The following is a 7,173-nucleotide window of genomic DNA, read 5'->3' on the forward strand; positions in this document are numbered from 1 at the left end:
AGTACACACAAAAAAATGCTCACCATCTCTAGCAGTCAGAGAAATGCAAATTAAAACCACTCTAAGATACTATCTCACTCCAGTAAGAAAGGCAGCCATTATGAAGTCAAACAATAACAAGTGCTGGCAAGGATGTGGGGAAAAAGGTACAGTCATACATTGCTGGTGGGACTGCAAACTGGTGCAGCCAATTTGGAGAGCAGTATGGAGATTCCTTGGAAAGCTAGGAATGGAATCACCATTTGACCCAGCTATTCCCTTTCTCGGACTATACCCAAAAGACCTAAAAAGAGCATACTACAGGGACACTGCTACATCAATGTTTATAGCAGCACAATTCACAATAGTTAGACTGTGGAACCAACCCAGATGCCCTTCAACAGATGAATGGATTAAGAAATTGTGGCATTTATACACAATGGAATATACTCAGCAGTAAAAAATAACAAAATCATGGCATTTGCAGGGAAATGGATGGCACTAGAACAAATTATGCTAAGCGAAGTTAGCCCATCCCTAAAAAACAAATGCCGAATGTCTTCGCTGATATAAGGGATGTGACTCAAAACAGAGTAGGAAGGAAGAGCATGAGAAGAAGATTACCACGAAATAAGGAAAAGAGGAGGGAGGAAAGGGAGGGAGAAGGGGAAATGCACAGAAGACGGAAGGAGACCCTCATGGGTTCACAAAATACATATACGATGGTGTGAGGGGGGAGGGAAGGGAAAATAAAGAGAGAGATAAGTGTCACAGTAGTATGGGTAGACAATAGGGATAGGAGGGGAGGGGAGGGGAGGGCAGCAGAATACAACTGACACTAGGATTGCTGTATGTATACACATGGATGTATAACCAATGTGATCCTGCAATCTGTACACGTAGAAAAATGACAATTCATACCCTATTTGAATCAAATGTATGATATGTCAAGATCATTGTATTGTCTTGAACAACTAATAAAAATAAAATAAAATAAAATGTGTTTGTATTGATACACTGATCCTAAAAGGTCTGTAGGAAGGCAAATGAACTATAACATATTTTTTTAAAGAGAGGTAAAGTTAGAGGGGCCACACTGCTCATTTTTAAGACATAAAGCTACTGGTATCAAGGTTATTGATAGAATGAACAGAATAGATAGCCCAAAGGTAAATCCACACATCCAGAGTCAACTGATTCTTGACAAAGGTGCAAAGGCAATTAAATGGACTGAGGTACTCTTCTCAACACATGGCTCCTGAATAACTGTATTGTCCGTATGTAACAAGTGAACTTTGACCTATATGTCATACCTTAACTTATAATATAATCATGGGCCTAAATTTAAAATTTCAAAAGATAAAACATCTGTAAAAAGCATAAGGTAAAATATTGTTACTTTAGGGCTACACAAAAAGGTTTTTGATATAACAATAAAAATATTAAGAAAAAAAGTATGTTGGACTTTATTAAAATGGAAAAACTTTCCTACCTGAAAGAAACTTTAAGAGAATGAAAAGACACCATTCACCAAAGGAGATATTTATTTATTTATTTATTTATTTTTGATGATTTTTTTAAATCCTTATTTTTTTCTGCAATTTTTTTTTATTGGTTGTTCAAAACATTACAAAGCTCATGACATATCATCTTTCATGCATTTGATTCAAGTGGTTTATGAACTCCCATTTTTACCCCAATTACAAGTTGCAGAATCACATCGGTTACACATCCACATTTTTACATAATGCCATATTAGTGACTGTTGTATTCTGCTGCCTTTCCTATCCCCTACTATCCCCCCTCCCCTTCCCTCCCATCTTCCCTCTCTACCCCATCTGCTGTTATTCAATTCTCTCCCTTGTTTTTTTTCCCCTTTCCCCTTACAAACTCTTATATGTAATTTTGTGTAACAATGAGGATCTCTTTCCATTTCCATAGTTTCCCTTCTCTCTCCCTTTCTCTCCCCCACTCGTCTCTGTTTAATGTTAATCTTTTCCTCATGCTCTTCCTCCCTGTTCTGTTCTTAGTTGCTCTGTTTATATCAAAGAAGACATTTGGCATTTGTTTTTTAAGGATTGGCTAGCTTCACTTAGCATAATCTGCTCTAATGCCATCCATTTCCCTGCAAATTCCATGATTTTGTTGTTTTTTAGTGCTGCGTAATACTCCATTGTGTATAAATGCCACATTTTTTTATCCATTCATCTATTAAAGGGCATCTAGGTTGATTCCAGAGTCTAGCTATTGTGAATTGTGCTGCTATGATCATTGATGTGGCAGTATCCCTATAGTATGCTCTTTTAAGGTCCTCAGGGAATAGACCGAGAAGGGCGATAGCTGGGTCAAATGGTGGTTCCATTCCCAGCTTTCCCAGGAATCCAAAGGAGATATTTAGATGGTAAGTAATCATATTAAAATATGTTCCAAATCATTAATCAATAATAAAATGCAAATTAAAACCACAGAGAGATATTGCTATGGGTATCATTATTCCTATTAGAATGCTTTTTGATGAAATGATAATTCAAAGAAGTAGAGCCAAGGGAACTCTTGGACATTGCTAATGGGAATGTAACATGATAAGGCCATTTGGAAATAGATTTGTGGTTACTTATAGAGCCAAACATAAAGCGACCATATTGTATCAAATGTTAATAAATAACAAAAAGTGACCATATTGTATCAAATGTTAATAAATAAATAAATAAGTCAAGACAAGGCAGGAAGAATGGAATCCAAACCTGTGGCAAGTAAATTTAATAGAATTACAAGTAAATTACCTCACCACACTGGAATGGGTGTGGAAGAATATAGCTGGTCAAAGTAACTTTAGAAAACAGTATTTTTGGTGGACACTGTTAGGCTAATGACAGGAAGGGTTGTACACAAATGCAAGTACCATCTGCCACTAGTAAGTCTCTTTAGCACAGGAATATGGGGTGTGAATTCTACAATGGCTGCATTTGTGTATGGGATTGAATACATAAGTAAAACATGTTGTGTCCACAAATGAAAATCAGGTTTCTCACTGTCCAAGAAAGCAATTAAAAAATCAGGAAAGAAGGGTGTCTAGAATAAATCCTATGGTCCTGAATAAAAGTCACAGGTAGCAATATGAAATGATGGGTATAAATGACAGAGACAGACAGATGTGACTGATAGAGAAATCACTATAGACCTGTATGTATGATGAATTAGCACACATGCTCTGTCTACATAGAGGACCTAGAAACAGTTGACACTTCAGTAGCAATGACATCTAGTTCCCAAACCTCAGTTTCTTAATTAGACTCTCCAATAGCAGGAACCATGATTTTTGGAGAACAAGGTGGATTACCCAACTGCATCAGGAGAAAACAAAATGAGCCTTGGAGACATCTCAAGATGCCAAAGAGTAAATAAAAGCTCAAAAAAAGTATTTGTTTTTATTTGTTTCATTTTTGTTTGTTTGTTTGTTTGTTTGAATGCAGGCATACTGAAAGAACATAGGAGTCAACCTGAAAGCACAATCAATCACACAAACAGGAACAACACGGCGACAAAATAAATAACCATTATATTAGATTATATACCAAAGAAAAAAGCACATGAGTTGAAAATGAATAAATATCTAAAAATAAATAAATGGAGGAGAAATAACAACTCTTCCCTTATGGATGAATTCCAATTAATACAAGAAGAGGAATGAAGGAAATCAAAACTCATTAGAATACATCATCATAATCACTGCAAGCAAAGTGAACAGGAAATTAAATTGGTGAGTGAAAGTGGAGCAGAAGCAGGATATGTGCATAATCTGAAAGTACCTTCCCAAAATATTTAGTAATTTCCAAGGGAGAAAGTAGTAAACATACAGTGAAGAGTCCAGGAAGACAGCCAGGTGATCAATGTTAGCCAAGTGATCAAGGTTAATATCACCAGATTGAGTCACGTACCACCCCCTAGGCACATTGCTATGTTGTAGCCTTCAACAATGCACAGGATAATCAAGGGGAAACGTCAGACAGATCCAAATTGCAGGGCTTCTGCAAAATAACTGTCAAGTATTCTCCAAAAGTATCAAGTTTAGGAAGGACAAGGAGACAGAGGCACTATTAAAATGCCAACAGGGAAACTAGATTAGGTCCTTTAACAGAAAAAAGAAAAGAAAAGAAAAGAAACATACATTTTTGGTAAGACTAGTTAAATCCAAATATATTCTATAGTTTGGCCAATTGAACTGTTAAAATTTTGCTTAAATAAGCTGATAACATAAGTGGACGCTACATGAAGGCAACACTTCTTAAGTCTAAAGTTATTTCAATTAAAAAAAAAAGGCTTTTTCAAAACTGAGCAAGGACTGATAGGTCATCCTATTTGCCTGTTATCCCTGGGTGGTGGTCATGGGGGGTGTGGAGCCCTTATTTCCTGTAACTAATGCATCATCCTGAAACTTGTCATGTAAAGAAAAAAAAAAAAAGGAAATTCAACTCCTTAACCAGGGCTTTCCTATGCATGTTCCTTGCTCAGGTGGTCAGGATTTTACCTTTGTTCATGAATCCATTAGCCTTTCCTAAGGAATCAAAACCAAGAGAGAAAGAAATCATTTAGATGATGAGGAATTCCGCTGGGTGGAAGAATTCCAACCTGGACAGAGTCCTATTTGTAATACTTGTTTTTATTCTTGCTTGAGTGTGGCAGGAGGAAGGGAAGGAGAGCGAGAGGATCACCTGGGCCTGTTGCAATGCATGAAGGGCTCTCAGAATAAAACCCAGCATGTATGAGGCCCTGATTTCAGTCCCCTCGAACATGAAAAAAAAAAAGGTCTCTGAACTGTGGGATCTTTTAAAATCTGTGTTTGATATACTGGGACACTTGGAGCTCTTTTCAAATTTCCATACACTGTACCAATTTCCCTGTGGTAATAAAGGAAGATTTGAGGGGATGGTAGAGGTCCCCTCACATGGGTTTCAAGAACAGCACCAGCTCAAGCTTCCAAAAGGACAGGGAGGTCAAGGCATGTTGGAATCCATGCCATCAGGTGATCTGGGAGCTGTCAGGGTCAACATCCTATCACCTTCCTGAAGGGCTCAACTTACAGTATTAATTGTTCTCCTTGAGGAATGTCTTGAAGTCCTCCTCCCACCACCTGAATGTAGGGAAAGTGGGTGCACTCAGAGGAGAAAGGGAGATACTTCTTATCACCAGGGTGCCTTCTAGAATGGATTTGGCATATGTCCTGGTAGAACAGACCTTGGAGACTTTTCTTGGCTACCAAAGGGGACAAATGCCTGTCCTCTGTCTGATGCTTGGTGTGGAGATGAAATGGAATAACTAAAGTGAAAATGGTATAAAAATGGCACCAGTGTTTCCAACAAAACACCCTTTCCCATTCTCCTCACCATTCTCAAGGTAAATGAAACACTCTCTGAAAGTGGCCAACAAAACTTAACCTGCCTCTTATTTCAGGAGTCCTCTTCTCACACCCCTGAACCCCATGGTCCTTTTCAATACGCAGAACTGAATTCCATTAGTATGTTTTAGTGTATGTCTCATACCAGGTTGGAAATCACTCAACAGGAAGAAACTACATTTTTCACTGTTACATGTATTCCAGGCTCCCAACGGGGTCTGCTGTACTCCATGCATGCAATAATTATTTGTTGAATGACAGAATGAATGAGTAACTTACAGATGAATGCATGAATACTTTCAATACATGTTGCTTGATCTAGGTGTGATTTGGGAGACTCAATGTAGGAAAAGTATTCCAAAGGCTGGATTCTAGAAAATTGGTGAACTTACAAGATAAAACTGTTTGATGGAGCTAACCATTTTAAACAACAAGAACTCTGAGGCTTAAATCTTGAGCTAAAGAAGATTACTATTAAAATGACTATTTTAGCAATACACAGTGGGCTGCCCATATCTAGGGGTTCTATATTCACAGATTCAACCAACTGTGGATCCAAAATACTTGAGGGAAAAAAATGTATCTATACTGAACATGTACAGATTTTATTTTCTTGTCATTATTCCTCAGAAAATTTAGTATAACAAATACTTACATAGCACTTACAATGTTGTATTAGTTATTGTAATAAAATTAGAGATGATTTAAAGTATATGAGAGGGTATGTGTAGGTTATATACAACAAATACTAGGCTGTTTTATGTAAGGGACTTGCATATCTGCAGATTCTGTCATATGGCGGGGGGGGGGGAGGTTCTGGAACCAATGCACCTCAGAGAGTGAGGGACAACTGCAATGTCATAGCCACTTAAAACTACACATCCTAGCTATATGATCAGTAATTTGCTAAATAGTTTGTAAATGTGAATGTTTTGAATATTCCTTAAAACCTTATGAAATAGATATTGGTGATAAATCTTAGTTAATAGATAAGAAAACAAGCTGGGCACAGTGGCACATACTTGTAATCCAGCAATTCAGGAGGCTGAGGCAGGAAGATTGCAAGTTCAAAGTCAGCCTCAGCAATCTAGCAAGGCCCTAAGCAACTTAATGAGACCCTGTCTCAAAAAGTAAAGAGAGCTGGGGATATGGTGCAGTAGTTGAGTACCCCTGTGTTCAATCCTTAGTACCAAAAAAAAAAAGAAAGGAAAAGAAAAAGCAAAAGAAAAACCAGAGTTTGGGTAAGTTGATCAAAGTTACACAATCACAAAGTGAAGTGAAAAATTCCAAACCAATGCTGCAGGACCCTAAAAACTGAGTGGTTACAAATTTCATCAAATCCCATGCCTGCCTTCTATGATAGACAACAAACCATCAAAGTTTTTCAGGTCCCCAGAGTGTAGAAAAATTTAAATCCAGTTTAAATCCAGTCCTGCATGAATTCTCGAGTTGGGGTTTAATGTTTTTCTAGGGCATCTTCCCACTCAGGGATGAGGCAGCCCCGCCCAGTGGTTCTCATTGCAGCTAATCTCCCAAGCCCAGGACAAGGATTCCTCCCATGGATCCCTATCTGTAATGCTGAGTTTTTGTTTTAATACAATTACATGCTCCCACTCCCCCATAGATCCTTTTTTCTTCATTTGCTTGCAATAAAGTGACATTATTTGGTTGGGAGATTTCCAAGGTAACAGAATCCATCTTTTGCAAACTAGTCTCCTACATCTGGAAAATTGAATGATGCTTTGGTGTTTGTTTAGCAAGAGAGTGAGTCTGTGGAAACAGCATTGTTATTTTATTAT

Source organism: Marmota marmota, unplaced genomic scaffold, assembly GCF_001458135.2.
Source record: "Marmota marmota marmota unplaced genomic scaffold, marMar, whole genome shotgun sequence".
In the NCBI taxonomy this organism is placed as follows: domain Eukaryota; kingdom Metazoa; phylum Chordata; class Mammalia; order Rodentia; family Sciuridae; genus Marmota; species Marmota marmota.